Source organism: Eschrichtius robustus, chromosome 10 (assembly GCF_028021215.1).
Source record: "Eschrichtius robustus isolate mEscRob2 chromosome 10, mEscRob2.pri, whole genome shotgun sequence".
NCBI classification, from domain to species: Eukaryota; Metazoa; Chordata; class Mammalia; order Artiodactyla; family Eschrichtiidae; genus Eschrichtius; species Eschrichtius robustus.
Window position 1 is genome coordinate 31201096 of NC_090833.1, and position 16003 is coordinate 31217098.

Here is a 16003-nt window from a genome sequence, read left to right on the forward strand (position 1 = left end):
GGGCTCCAGCAACTCTATTTTTATTAGAACTCATTATAACTATTTACTGTTTTCTAAATATTTTTCCTGTTTCTGAAAGGTGAAGAAATATAGCTTTCACAACAAATAGAGAAAAAACCCCTCCCCACTGCAATATTAATTGCTTTACCATGAGGCCTTTTGGGATGACTACATCATAAAGACAGAACTGTGTTCACCACCATATGGGATGCTAGTCACTTTTGGCTGCTCCTCTACATCCTTGGAAAGAAGCCAGCATCAGTGTCTCTCGTGCTGTGAGACCTGTGAGAACATGCATCGCCAGAGCTAATGAGAGGTATGTTTAAAGGAGAAAAAATCATCTATTGGTGCCCTAAGAAATTGTCATCCCTGAAAGCATGATGGGGGAGAGAAGCTGGCTAGTCAGTCTTCAGAAATTAGGCTTCCAGTTATTTATCAACTGAAACCTTTATATGATATTTATTCTTGAGGCATTTTAAAAGTGGTCATGAATTTTGGATTTACAATTGGAAGAGGAAATTCTCATGAATCAAGCATCTGTGTTACATACTGTGCTAGGTCCAGTACCTACTTTTATTTAGTCCTTACAACAATTCTTTTTTTTTTAATTTAAAAACACTTTTATTTATGCATATATAATTACATACTGATACCAACTTTTCTATTAACATGAAGAATTAATCAGAATCTGAATCTCCTCTATCTCCCAGAGCAGACAAATGCCTAGCTTACTTTCTCTTTAACAATGCACTGCATCACCAATTTACATTTGAAGACTTTCTGGAATCCTTTTGGATTGATTTGGGTGTATTTGCATCCTCTTCTATCATTGTGTTTCCAATTGCTGATGAATCATTTCTTGGCAATTGAATTAACTTTAGAGTCAATTGTCAATTGCTACTTGAACTTAACTGCAGGCTTTATCTTTTATTTGCTCACTGTTTTTCCTTATATGAGCCTCTTTCTTAAATTCTGTTTTTAGTTATAGTACATTATTTTGTATTTTTTCAGAAAGATTATTGGTGTTCAACTCTTAGACTTTTCATATTATTATTTGTCCTGACTTTTAAATGATAGTTTACTTCTTACAACAATTCTAGTAGCTGTGAGCATAAGCTACTATGGATTAGACAATCCTGTGTTTTAGGATCAGACAATCCTGTGTTTGAATCCTAGCTCTGCTATGTGACCTCTTATGAGTTACTTCACTCTGTGTGCCTTGACTTCCTCACCTGTAAAATGGATGTCATCACACCCAGCCTGCAGCTCTGTGGTGAGGAATAAGTAATGTTTACAAAGCACTTAGCCCAGCCTAGCACCCAACATGCAGTAAACTGTAATATCCATTAATTCTTTCAAAAAATATACATTGGGCAGCTATTTGTGCCAGGTATTGTTTTTGTCTTTGGAGACACAGTGGTATATGAAATAGACAGAATCCCTGTCTTGTGGTATTCAATATTCAGAATTGTAATTATGATTCTTAACAACCTAGTGAGTTATGGGGTAGATATTACTGGCCTCAGTTTACATGTGAGGAAACTGAGGCACAGGAATTCATTTCTCCAAGTTACCTTGGTGGCAAGAATCTACCAGCTCTACTGGTACAGACAAGATGACACAGTTGTCTTAATTACTGCATGAGGAGTGGTCATGGTAATTCACAAACGCAGCCTCGTTTATTCTGTATGCAGTCAATGCGGGTAGCCTGACACAGCAGGAAAGCTCAGGATTTACAGTCAGAGGGTTTGATTTAAATCATGACTCTGCCACTTACTTGATGTTATGTATCCTCTGTGAGCAACCTGAGCTCTTTGCACCTGTCCATCTACACAGTAGGGATAACAGTATACTCAGGGCTATGTGGGGGATCAAATGAGGCAGGGAGATTCAGGAACTTTGTAAATCCTACCACATTACTGAAAGGAATATTAGAATATGACCATTTCAGAGCAGACTGTTTTCTCTTCAGAGGTTATACATACTAAAAGTTGTACCACTGCTTTTTAGAGGATATTCTTGATCTACACTCAGAGTTGCCATGGACAGTATGCAGGCTATGCCCTGCCCAAGGGCACTGAACCAAGGAGGCAAACAGTGACTAAAATTCAGCCTACTCTCTGTTCGGCAAGCCATGCACCCAAATACAGGACCACTTTTTACCCAGAGGAACCAGCAACTTCTTCTAATGTTGCCCCAAGGCAGAGTTATGGGCTAGCAGTGTCCCTGCTTAAACTTTGTACTCCTTTCATCATCTTCCATCTATTTCTGTCCAAATAATTCTTATTTCTTGCCCCTCCAACTTCCATTCCTTCTGGCCTGTGCTCTTCTCTCTTCTCCCTGACTTTTTTTCTCACCTGGAAGTCCTTCCAACAGCTTGCTTAAACCAACATAGCACTTCTCCCTGTCAGTCACTTTTCTTGCCTGTATGTATTTACCAAGCCCGATGTGCAGAACATCCCTCCATCCCATCTGCCACCCAGTCTGCCAAAGAATGTCACCTCTCGGACTGCCCTTAAGGCCAAAAGGAACGGGTGCTATGAGGAGAGCCAGGCACTGTCACTAAGAAACCCAGTTGTAACCACATTCAAGTCCTCACCATGCAATTATGGCATAAAAATAACCGCACAACCCATTTTCACACATAGAAGTACATAAAGCTCTTAAAAGCAAATATAACAGAATAAATGCAATTCATAAAGAAAGACACGTACACCTAAGTGACTAAAAACTGAGTTGGGGGGGGGCTTCCATGGTGGTACAGAGGGTAAGAATCTGCCTGCCAATGCGGGGCACACGGGTTCGAGCCCTGGTCCAGGAAGATCCCACATGCAGCGGAGCAACTAAGCCCGTGCACCACAACTACTGAGCCTGCGCTCTAGAGCCCGTGAGCCACAACTACTGAAGCCCGCGCACCTAGAGCCCATGCTCCACAACAAGAGAAGCCACCGCAATGAGAAGCCTGTGCACCGCAACCAAGAGGAGCCCCCGCTCGCCGCAACTAGAGAAAGCCCACGCGCAGCAACGGAGACGGAACGCAGCCAAAAATAAATAAATAAATAAAAATATATATTAAAAAAAAAAACTGAATAGGGAGGAAGGAATTTATGAGTGAACGATTCAATAGTAACAAGTAAATGTAGAGAAATTGGAACCTTCCCTAGAGCAATAAAAAGAGCTTAATGTCAGAGGAAAAGAGAACATCGTCATGCAAAGCACGTGTTGAATGGCGTCAAATACGATCAGCAAAGGAGAACCCAGAAGACTATTTTTGTTCCGAGATTTTAACTCATCCAGTGAGATAGTTTGATTTAAATCAAACTAATCAAACATCAAATCTCCGATTTGATGAACAGACCTGCACTTATTCTCTCAACTCTAATGCTGGCAGTAAAAGCTGTTCCTATAAACATGATGTTTCTTCGGGGGCGCTCTGGGTACTTTGCAACCTGCAAGCAGCATCTCAGGTTTTAAAGGGAAGTGGGCTGGTGATAAATGGTGATAGAGAACATAATTATTCCCCCACTAATTCTGATTCACCTGCCACTAAGGGCTGTGAAAGGAAATAGAGGGAAGGGGAAGAGGAGGAGGAGGTGAGGGTGGGAAAAGAACTCTAAAGTAATTTACACCCACTCAAAGGTGAAGGGGAGGAATTGAAGCTGATTAAAAAAATAGCAGAGAAACTTCCCTAAATCCCTGCAACCTCAGTCACAGCACATACTATCTACTTCGTATTTTATGTGCAGAGTTTCTGGCCTGTCTCCTCTTCCCTGAACAGCCATCTGAAATAAACCACGGCTGTGTTAACGTACGTGATTGACTTGACTCCCCTGTTGCTCCTTTCCTCATTGACAGCCTGCTGGGCACACAGTGGCAGGAGGGGAAAACTGAAAAATGGGAAGGTGAAAACAACTGCACCAGACGTAGAGAATGGACTTGAGGACACGGCGAGGGGGAAGGGTAAGCTGGGAGGAAGTGAGAGAGTGGCATGGACATATACACACTACCAAATGTAAAATAGATAGCTAGTGGGAAGCAGCCGCATAGCACAGGGAGATCAGCTCGGTGCTTTGTGACCACCTAGAGGGGTGGGATAGGGAGGGTGGGAGGGAGACACACAGGGAGGGGATATGGGGATATATGTACACATATAGCTGATTCACTTTGTTATACAGCAGAAACTAACACACCATTGTAAAGCGATTATACTCCAGTAAAGATGTTAAGAAAAAAAACCAACTGCACCAGCATGTAATGGCAAACAGGGATCGCCCAAGGATGTATGTGTCAGCTTTTATCAAGAAAGGACTCCCGCAGCAATAGGACCGGCAACCTTCAAGCCAGAGATGACTCAGAGGAGGAGGAAAACATCACTCTACTCTAATGACCTACATGATTCAGGAACACAATGACAGAATATAGACTCCAGATCAGCAGATCTCAGGGAGCGACAGGCAGAGCAATCCTAGAGGCTCCATTTAGGTAGATGATAACATTTCATTGATCTTAAGGGGGCTGGTAAAAGTGAGAAAGTGAAACACACTCTGTAGAGGAAAAAAACAGAAACAAAAACCTGAGTCATTTAGCCTGGCAGGGATCGAAATAAGGAGATCCTTAAGAGAAGGGTTTGAAATCACAGTAAATTAGTACAAGTGGTGGGATACAGTGGAAAGCACTTTGCCCTGGGAATCGGATCTGGGTTCTAAGACAACGCTTCAATAATCAAATTACCTATTTAGGGTGGGTGTTCAGGTGGAGACTGATGAAGCCCTTGTTTCGGTGGCCTGTGAATTAATATTTGCTTTTTTCACTCTAGGAAAAATGGACAGAAAAAAGGGCATCAATTAATCTACAAAATTAGAATTGTGACCATGTGGGAAGCATCTAGGGAATTTTTCAGTCCTTTTAAGGATCTCTGTCATCTGACCCTGCAGAGTGATGCAGCTGCAAGTTCACTAGCCAAGGAGTCAGGGCTGATGGGGTCTCATACCAACTAGTAAGAGTAACTTGGTGTTCTTTATACCTCAGTCACCTCATCTATAAAACGAGGGGTGCAAGTTAAACCATAAACTTGACTCTTTAGAGGTCTTGTTACCTGGTGTGCCATACTCAGTTCTCACTATTTGCTCACAGACACCCTCTGGGGTTTTCATTCCTCTGCTTCTCCCCTCCACAAATGCCATGCCCAGTCTCACCACCTCCCCTTTGCTTTTGCTGTTCTCTTGAACTAGAACTTGAATCCATCCCTACTCCCTTCCAAACTCTACCATAAGAGTAAGTTATTCCCAGCTCCTCTGATACCTGTCATTCTTTGCAGTTTTCCTCTTCTTACAGACCACAACATATCACTTAGCACTTGATTATATTATCTGATGCTGTCCTCAAATTATTTTCTATGACTTAGGCTTGTCTCTTTAACAATATATCAAATTCCTTAATTCTTCAACTTCTATATTCTTTATGGTACATAAATAGTCAATAAGGCTTAATACAGAGATATTGTCTACCGAGCTTGACACAAGTAGAAACTCTGAATGGATACCAACCTCATTTTCATAGAGTAGAACAAAACTGCACATTTCTTAGAACTCCAGACCTAAACTTGACTTTAGTTATGTTGTTTACACTCTGCAATTTCCTTGACTATTGTTGAATATTAGTAATTCAAATATTTTGAACGTTTTCTATTTTCTAAATGCCTTATATGTATCATCTCACTTAATTCTCACAGCCACACAGTAAAGTAGTATATTATTGACCCAGTTTTGTAGATGGAGAAAATGAAGCTCAGCAAGGTTAAGCAGCTTGCCCAAACCCACAGAGAAATAAAGGGTAGAGCTGGGGCTTGAACCCAGCTTGTCTAAATTCAGAGCCTGGTTTATAACCACCATACAATACTACTGTATGGCTTCAGTATGATTTTGCTTTGCTGTAGTTTCCTTCACTTCCTTACAGGGATAAACTTGAGAATAGTAGGCATAAAATAGTCATTCTTCTTCGAGCATGAAACTTTCCTATTATTTAAGCTGAAAACATTGAATAACAGTGATTTACTATTTGCTGCTCACTCCATGCCAGGCATGAGTATAAGCATTCACATATGTCATATTATTTAATCCTGATTGCCTAAAGCTAATATGTAAGTATCATGTATAGTAGATACAAATATGATTCCTTTTTAAAAAAACAGATAAAATAATTGAAGCTTAAGTTCAATAATTTATCCAAAGTCAAAAGTTTTTAGATGGTAAAGTTAGAATTCAAACTCAGTCCCTTTTGATACTAGAGGCCAAACTCAACCTGTAAACTATCCTGCTTTCTCGTATTATCTATTATAGTGCTTATATGATTTAACACAAGTGTTCCTTTATAATGAACACAGAATCAGGGGAAAATAGTTAAATCCATTCCACCTGGCAGTAAACACTACCCTTCTTAAAGGTAATGGTATGAAGTATAAGATAGTTTTCAAAAGCATGTGTTACATAAGGAGACAGGTGCCATGTGTGGTAAAGGGTATTGGTGGAGACAATCCATATAGATGAAAATAAAGGAACACTTTTGTTATTTCTAAGACTGTTACTCAAGCTTATCTTTCTGTAACAGTTTCCTAACTGAAGCCTGATCCCAAGGGATTTATACCACAGCTAAACACTAGTTCAGTTACATGGTTTTGTAGCATGATTGAATCTATCCAGTGGTCAAACTTAGATGTGAAATAACACGAACCATAATCCTTGGTTAATCATTCAAGACAAGAAAACGTTCCAGAGACTGATGGAAAAAGAGTGAAAAAAAGCCACCTAAGTACTAGAATTCCCCATTGCATTTTTCATTCTTTAGGGCCTGTGCCCCACTCATTTCTAGGGATTTAGTGGTGCTGATTGATCTTAATCTCTTCTTAAGACTTTCAGGTGTTGTCTGTGTACAGCCCCCTCAGTTTCCAAACTGTCTCTGTTTTCAAAACTGTTTAAAAAGCTGCAGTGTCTTAAGATGCTACTGGCCAAATAGTCTAGGAGGAATAGAGTTATGGAAAGCCAGAACAATCCCACTATACCAAATCTTTTCTTATGAAACCGACTAACCAATGGTTCAAAAAAACAATAATCAACATCGATGCAGCACTTCCTATAAGCCAGGTACTGTTCTGAGCACTTTGCTTTGACTCATTCTATCAACAACCCTATGAAGTAGGTACTATTACTATTCATTTTACACATAGGGAAACCAAGACAACGTGAGGTTAAGTAACTTGTCCCAGATCACACAGCTAGTAAGTAGCAGAGATAAAAGTTAAGCCCAGGTAATCTGAGTACAGAGTCTATAGTTTTAATCTCTTGGCTAAAAATTTCTTTCAAAGCAAAGTTCTTCACTACTTGTTTCTCTAGGACTTGGCTCCCCATTTGCAAAATTAGATTAAAATGTGTACCTTTCTCAAACTTTCAAGACCCCATGGAAAGTGAGCTAAGAAACAGAAGGTAAGTGGTGATGAACCTTTCATACCCAGGAGCAGACGCTGGTGTCGGAGGGAGAACACTCACAGGGTAGGTCACAGGGCTTCCCACCCGGAGAAGAGTCCACATCCCAGCTCCTCCAGCCTTCCTTCTGCTTCCACCTTCCCAACTGAGCTTCTGAGGGCTGCTCCTCCTCAGGTGGTCCCTTTAAACCTGATCGCGCCATGCAGATACACCTGGGCCACGGAACGTGGGCAAGCCTTGGGAATTAGAGGCGTGGCTTGGGCACCTGCCTTCACTGCTTTGAACCAAAAATACTGCTTAAGTTGCCTTCCTGCACTTAGAAGGTTTTAATGTGATAAAATTTTCTCCATAAAAGAAATATTAATGGAAGGATTCAAGCGATCTGGTAATCACATTTACACACACACACACACACACACACACACGCACACACACATATACAATTATCCCAGAATGAGTTTACAAAGGACTTTTAATAGGTATTGTTTTTAAAGTACCATTAAGGCCAGGTTATATCATTTGTTTATCATTAGTACACACACAGTTGGCCTTATCCAGAATGAGAAGGGGAATAGGGACCATTACACATATATTTATTCCTGAAATTATTTCTGATTATCAGTATAAATATTGTCACAACAAATTCGTGATGTGTGAACTGTTTATCTACATTTTGCAAATGAATAAACTGAGGATCACGGAAGTTTAATAACCTATCCACGGCTTCACATATAAATAGTAAGTGGCTGAGCTCACATTTAAAGTCAGACTGTGTAAACCAAAACCCACACTCTTTCAAGTACCTCTCCATGCTGTTCAGTTTATCAGTTTCTACTTTGCCCCTGATACACATTTTCTGTATTATCCTATTCTCCACTTAGAACATCTGAACACACTTACACATATGCTGGTAATTCAGCTTAGCGCAAATGATGGAGGATTAAGTGGATAGGTGCCCAGAAGTGATTTTGTATTATTTATATTTTCAAGCATAATCTGCTCTCTCTTTGTCAGTTGTTTTATTCTTAGTAATTGGTTAGGCATCAGCAAGAATTAAATCAAGCTGAGAAAGGTCTCAATAAATGTGTGCCAGTCTTGTAAAAAAAAAAGGTTCTTAACAATATATAATAAATAGTAGCTACCATTTATGAAGTGCCAGGCCTTTTATCTAATTTAATTTTTATAACATTCCTCTGAGGTTGGTATATTATTCGTTACATTTTCTAGAAGAGGAAGAAAATGAGGTCTAAGGACACTGAGTAGCTTGCCCAGGGTTATACAGCTGGTAAGAGGCACATCTTGGATCACACCAGCTCTGTCTGGCCTAAATGCCCCGATCTGCTTCATGTCATCTTGCATGCTGGTCTCAAAGAGGAAGCTTCCTGCCATGGAAACACAGCAGCGAGATACTGAAGGGAAAATGATGCATGTAGAATAATTTCGGTAATTTCAGTAACTTTTTAGCTTCCTGAGGCATAACTGACAATAAACCAGGCATATTTAGAATGTAAATTTGATGACTTTTGACATATGTATATATCTATTAAACCATCACCATAATCAAGATAATGAGTATATTCATCACACTCAAAAGTTTCCTAATTGCCTTTATAATCTCCGCACCCTGCTCTCCCATCCCCAGGCAACCACATGATATGTTGTCATTATACATTACTTTGCACTTCCTAGAATTTTATATAAATGGAATCATACAGTATGTACTCTTTTTTTGGTGAGGCTTTTTGCATTCAGTATAATTATTTTCAAATTTAGCCATGTTGTATATATCAATAGTTTGTTCCTTTTTATTGCTAAGTAGTACTCCATTGTGTGGATATACCACAATTTGCTTTTCCATTCCATTTTTCATTTAATGGACATACATTTTGGTTGTTTCCAGTTTGGGGCTATTGCAAATAAAGCTGCTATGAGTATTTTTGTACAAATTTTTGTGTGGATGTATGCTTTCATTTCTCTTGAATAAATAATTAGGAATGGAATGATTAGGTCATATGGTAGATGTATGTTTAACTTAAAAAAAAAAACCTCCCAGACTCTTTTCTAAAGTGGTTGTACTACCTTATATTCTCACCAGTAGTGAATGAGAGTTACAGTTGCTCCATACCTTTGCCAACATTTGGTATAGTCAGTCTTCTATATTTTCAACAAGGAATTATTGGGTCCCTATAGTGTGTTCTGCACTGTGCAAGAGGGCATGGGGGGTTAAGGAATTAGAGGACTAGGGACTCTACCTCATAGAGCTCAAAGTCTACCTGGGGAGACAATGAAGTAGTTAGAGCACGATTAGTATAATTGCATATCTATCTATCTATCTATCTAATAAGAAGGATTAATATGATAGGATAGGATATCTAAATATGATTAAAAGTATTCAAACGGCAATATAAAATAAGAGCATAACATTATTACGTATAGTTGGTCAGGTGTTGCTTCTGGTAGAAGATAACTTTTGTATCAACCTTGAGAGAACCACAGGACTTATATTGTTAGAAGAAAAAGATGGTGTTTCAGAATCCTCTATTGACAGGCTAACATGGGTCACTTATTTAACTTCTCTGTTCCTCATAACAGGGGGTTATCATGTGAAAGACCCAAATTAAACCACGAGACAAAGGACTACGAAATCATCTCCTTCCAAAGTTCCCATCAAAGAAGTGCGTCAACCCTGCAGATTACATGGGCTAAGGCAAAGAAATGAATAATTACCTACATATTTTGAGAGATAGCACTGATTAACTTGGGCACGTCAACATGAAAAAAATGCCACCCTCCCGTCACATTAAACTTGTGCTGTACTGCGTGCCAAAAACTATCCAGTCACTGCTTTGAAGGGAGTGTGGGTTTTCCATGGAAACTGAATTTGGCACTCAGTAAACTGTCTACCACAGACTGACTCAAATAATATAAAGATTTGGCAGGAGTAAATAAGATCATCATTACATCTCAAAGGAAAAATGATTTCTTCACTTACAAAAAAAATAGCATTCATTCTTTAAAGAATCAACTTCTCAGAATTTAAACAAAAGGCTATAATGGTAGGTTGGGGTGAATCATGATTCCAGTGGGGATTTTCTTCCTTGGAATTTCTCTACAACTGGAGGTTTTGGTGGTTGTACCATGTGAGCTGCAGACCTCTTGGTCCTTCAATAATAGAGGTCCCAGGTTTTCCTTTAATGTATCTCCAGACATAGCACCCAGGTTCTCAAAGAAACTTCCCACTATCCCAAAGTACCTGTTCTTTTCTAGATCCCCTGAACTACTCTTTCTAGGAATTCTGTCAACCTTAATCTCCACCCACATCCTAGCCCAATATCCCCTACATTGCCTGATGTGATTGAATTCTTCCTCCTCTCCCTCCCTAAGTGATTCTCTTGAAATGATCCTCCAACTACCTACTTGCTCTCACTCCACTCATACCCCACCCCGCCCCTCACGTGCACCGGCCATCACCAGGCACATTACATTTATGGTACCCGCATTTGCCCTTACTGGTGGGACCAGACCCAAGCTGTCTGATTTCAAAATTTGGAGGGCTCACTGTGAAGATGTTCTATTTCTTAGTGTCTCAAAAGCCTTGTGATGGACTTAAAGGTAGAGCTATTCAACATTTCTAATTTGGGGGACTTTCAGATTTATAATGCTTGGTCTCAATGTTAGAGTCTGGACCCCTAATTTAGGGATTTAGAAATATATAGATACATTGATTTGGCTTACAGGGAACCATCCACAACAAAGTCTTGGAGGAGCTTCAGGAACACCAGTTATTGGGCATAAGCCCAGGTGAATCTACTGTATTGAAACTAAATTCAGGTCTAAGGGAAAGAATGCTATTATGAGGCCCTTAACCATTGCACTTAAGATAAAGCCATTTATATTCAATGTTACTTTGCAATTGTGGAAACAGATATAGAAGAATTCTGACCTAACTTCTACGGACAGACCTGAAAGCCAGCAGTCTCTGAGAGTAACCAGGTGCTGACTAGGTACTAGAAGGAATACGGTTTAGGGGTTGGCAGCGATGGAAGTAGTATACGAAAGGCAACAACTCCAATTCAGAGTTTACCCTGGGTCTGTTTTCAAAAAGGCTGTTTTTTCATAGGGATACCAACTGTCTCAAATATATTTAATTAAGTAGAGCTATTGACTCTTACTAACTACAGAAATTATTAAACAAGGTTGAACAGTAAAAAATATGACTCTACAAATAACTTCTAGAATACACATCTTTGAAACTGATTGTGTTTTGTTTAGTTTTAAATTGAATATCTACTTTAAAGCTGGCAGGGATTCTTATTTCAACTTTTTATTTTTTTCCTAGTCTATTAAGGAAAAAAAAAGCTGGATGTAGTTTCTATCTCTGTAAGATGAGAATCATCACAAAGTTGTTGTAAGATAAAAAGCTCTTAAAACAGTGCTGGGCACATAGCAAGTACAATTAAATGTTTGCTAGTAATATTATGAAAACCAACAGTTGTCGACAATGGCAGTGTTTGTACAACAATGGGAAGATGAACAAGTTTTTAAATGCCTGGAAAGGGTATATATCTTTATGATGTATGACAGTGTTCCTATAGTGAGATTAGCTTTCAGTGACAGATCAGGGAAGACTGCCAGATAAGATTCCTTGTTATGGTTCAGATGTTACCTCTGAAAAATCCCTCTCTGCACATTCAAAGAGAATTGTAAGAGCAAACCTGGAAAACGAATACAAAGCTAGTTCAATGTCTGTTTTTATATGAAGGAAATAAATACCAAAAGGCTGACTGTTTGGATGGCTCCAGCCTTCCAGAGCATTGGGAAATGCTCCAGCCATGTTCCTGGGGGTGACTCTGGTCTTAGTTCTGCAAACCACGAATTAATGGACTCAACCGTACTGTCATGGTCACATTTGTGATCAGCCCTCAAGCAGCTAGCTGAGTGCATGTCCTATATCTAAAAAAGAGGAGATGGACTCAGCCGGTATAACAGAAAGGGGAAAAGCTGCTACCTTCTGGAAGAATTCACTGTTCTCACCTGCCCACACTCACAATTCTCACAGCATAACAAGTTGTAAAAATCTTGCGACTCCTGTCAATCTAAGGCATTCAATCATTTTTCACCTTCCTTGAGCACCACATCCACTGCACTTGCTGACATGAAATGTGAGAACAAGCCACTGTATACATGTTGTGAGGTGAATGTAGGATGAAGCTGAGCTATGTTTACCCTGCAGTCACTTATAAAAAATTACAAACTGCTCCTTGATCATAAATTACTGTTGTAAATGTTGTTACTTGTGACTAAAATGCATGGTATACTCAGAAGGACAGAGCTTTGGCAAGCGTAGCTTTCAATTCTTTATTAAAGATGGCCTGGTGTATTGAAAAGACAGACTTTCAGACAGACCTGGCTCTAGATCTGGGCTCTGCTATGATATGAACTTGATCAAGTGACTTAAACCCTCTGAGTCTCAGTTTCCTTACCTGTGGAATGAAAAGACTAAAAAGAAAAGTGCTTGACACAGTATATAGTAACTCAATGAATGCAAATTTATTATTCGTCTGCTAAAAAGAAGCTAGATACTGTTTCTAAGATGCACTGCACTATTCCACTGGCTAAGACTCAGGCATCAATAGGAACTTGTAAGAAACCCATTCTAGAAGGCCATGATCATTATGTGTCCTGAAGGCTATAAACAATCTGAGCATGAGAGAAAACCAGTGTTAACAAGTGGCCTTCCACCCTCTGCCTAAAACCCCAGTGACTGGTGTTCATCCCCTTGTGAATCAGCTTCATTTGTCTTTGGGAGATTCAACTGTTAGAAAATGCTTATTTAACTTGAGCCCATACTTGTTTCTCTGCAATAATCACCCACTGATGGATTTTGATTCTGTCTTCTAAGCCACCAAGAATAATTCCAGTAACTCCAATGCCAAGGATGTGATTGTGGTGATGAGAGGGAAGAGCCACTAAATCCTGGAACTAAGAGAGCAGGAAGGGCCTCACAGGGTCATATGCTTTCCCAAGGTACAGAGATTCTGAAGCCAAGAGAGACTGGTGGCTGAGCTAACTGATTCTCAAACCTTTCCTTTGGTGATGACCCTACACATATCTATTTAAAGAGGGAAGAATATGACCGTAACTATTTCCTTTGTTCAGCTTAAAAACCAGAATGGTCCTAGGATAAAATAAGGGGATGGTACTTAGCATATAATAGGCACTCACCCAACCATTCATTCAGTAGCACCTATTGCTAACTGAATAGCACGTGTTAACTGACTATGTAAGGAAGAGCTTGAGTAAGTCACTTAGAAAGATACCAGGCAATGAAGTTCTAGCCAATAAGGATATTTATGATGCTTCTTTGAGGAACAATAAATTTAGATGATAAAAACACAAAGACATTGATAGGATACATTGGCCAATGAACTTGGAAAAAAGTAAATGGAACATTCACACATTATCTCTTCTAAATAAGTCACAAAGCCTACAGTCAGTAATTCTAACCATCAAAACTAACAAGAGGAATTCACAATTGGTTCCATTGGCTGTTAGGTGGGTAGGGTAAAAGAAAAAAAAAGGAAAAGAGGAATTTCAAGAGAGTGAGTACACTTCATTCCGTATCTCTTTTCTCACACTTTGTGGATGATTATTTTTATTCTTGCATGTGTAAAGACATTTTTTCTCCTGGGAAGCCATAGTAGGAGGAAGCTGGAACACTACTTTAGGTGTGAAAATGTGGGTAAATCAGCCACCAGAAAGAACCCAGAGATCTTGCCTAGCCAGTAAGCAGAAACTCAGTAAAGCACAGGCTAAAAGAAGGGAAGAACATCTCCTAAATTCTGCTAGTCATGGCAGTAAACTGAGGTAGACTGCCCCTAGTGAGGCTGTAGAGATGCCAAGGAAAACCCAGGTTTTTCCTTCAGTGTAGGACCAGCCTCCTCAGCCAGCTAAAGAACAAACACATGAGACAGAAATGAGTGGTTTAGGTGGGAGGGATGTGGAAAAGAGTATGGGGAGGAAATTTTTCCAGAGCAACTGCATTCTCCAAGGAAGTAAAGGGCCTAGAGGTCATCTGTGGTTCTCTTTGAGGTCCTCTGGAAAATGTGTCTCATTCAGCTCACCAAGGACTCTGGTGGTCTGCAGAACACAAAGGGATTGTACAATGGTGCTAGCTGTGCCTTCCTCCATGTGCTCAGCTTAGGCTTTTCGTTTCCCATTGGTAGTCCCCAGCCTAGCTCAAGGCTTTCAAGGGGCAGCTTCTCAGTTTCTCTACAGCCCAACCTTGCTCCCAAGGTGCTACTGACTCTTCCTCTTGGTTGTTTATGAGCCCTTCCCTGTCACCTCTGCACTCTGTTTCCCTGCCCAGAGACATCTGTGGACTCTAGAGGGAAGTTCCCTTGAGAAGCTTGACCTGGCTCTGCTGCCTGCTGCTGCCCTCCACCGGCCACACTTGATGGCCAGGGTTTGCTCCTCAGCTCCGGGCAGTACAATGGGAAGTGGTTTTACTCCAAGCATCTCCCAGGAGACCAGGAGGGCTGCCACATTGCCAAAGCAGCACACCACCAAGGATACCATAACACTGGGGAAAGCACCACTCTGAAGTCCCCATCCTTCAAAGAAGGATGGCCATCCTTCAAAGAAGAGGTACCAGCCTTTCACCTATTAAACACGTGTTGAGGGCTGTGTGCTGAGCATATGGTAAGACTGGGAAGACATGCAAAAGAGAAAAAGGACTCTCAGGAAGCTTCCAGCGCTGCAGGCCCAATTACAGCTTGCCCGTTCCCAGGGGCCCAATTCTAGTGCAGGAGGGTGGTAACTTACCTGAGCCCCAAGCCCAAGCCCTTCAGGAGTTTCTGGAAAAAAACTTCTCATGGGATGTCATCCAAATCTGCACTTTATCTTTGTGTCCTTGTCCCTTTTTATTTTTGAAGGGATCAAAGTCTAAGACACAGGTCTTCCTTCAAGGAATTTCACAATTGAGAGGAAGACAGTCATGGAAAAAAATAGCTATTAACGTAAATCATGATGTGGCAAGAGCCAAGCTGCGTGGGAGTGAGGAGGAGGAGGCAATTAGGACTGTGGGTATAAGAGGACTGTGGCCTTCCTAAAACAGAAATCTCATCATGCCACCTGCTTGTTTAAAAAGCAAGAGAAAATAAGAAAGGAACTTTATGACTCTCCATTGTCCATAGGCTCAGACTGAACCCCCTTGGAATGTCTAGAGTAGGCTTCATACTCTTCCCCCTACCTGCCCTAGAGCCTCTCTCATCACTCTCTAACATCCGCTGCTCCAGCTGAAGTCGCATCTTTACCTCAAACCGCTTGAAGCTGGAATCCAGAGAGAGTGCCAGGCATCCCCCCGCAGTTCATGGGACAATCCTAGATCCTGTGCGCTTCACTCCTCCTCAACTTCACTCCGTCTCATGTTCCATTCAGCTCTCTCTTTTAGACCCTGTTTCCCAGAAAGCAAACTTAGTCTCTAACATGTGAGTCCAGACACATTCACTCTTGGACAGTTATGT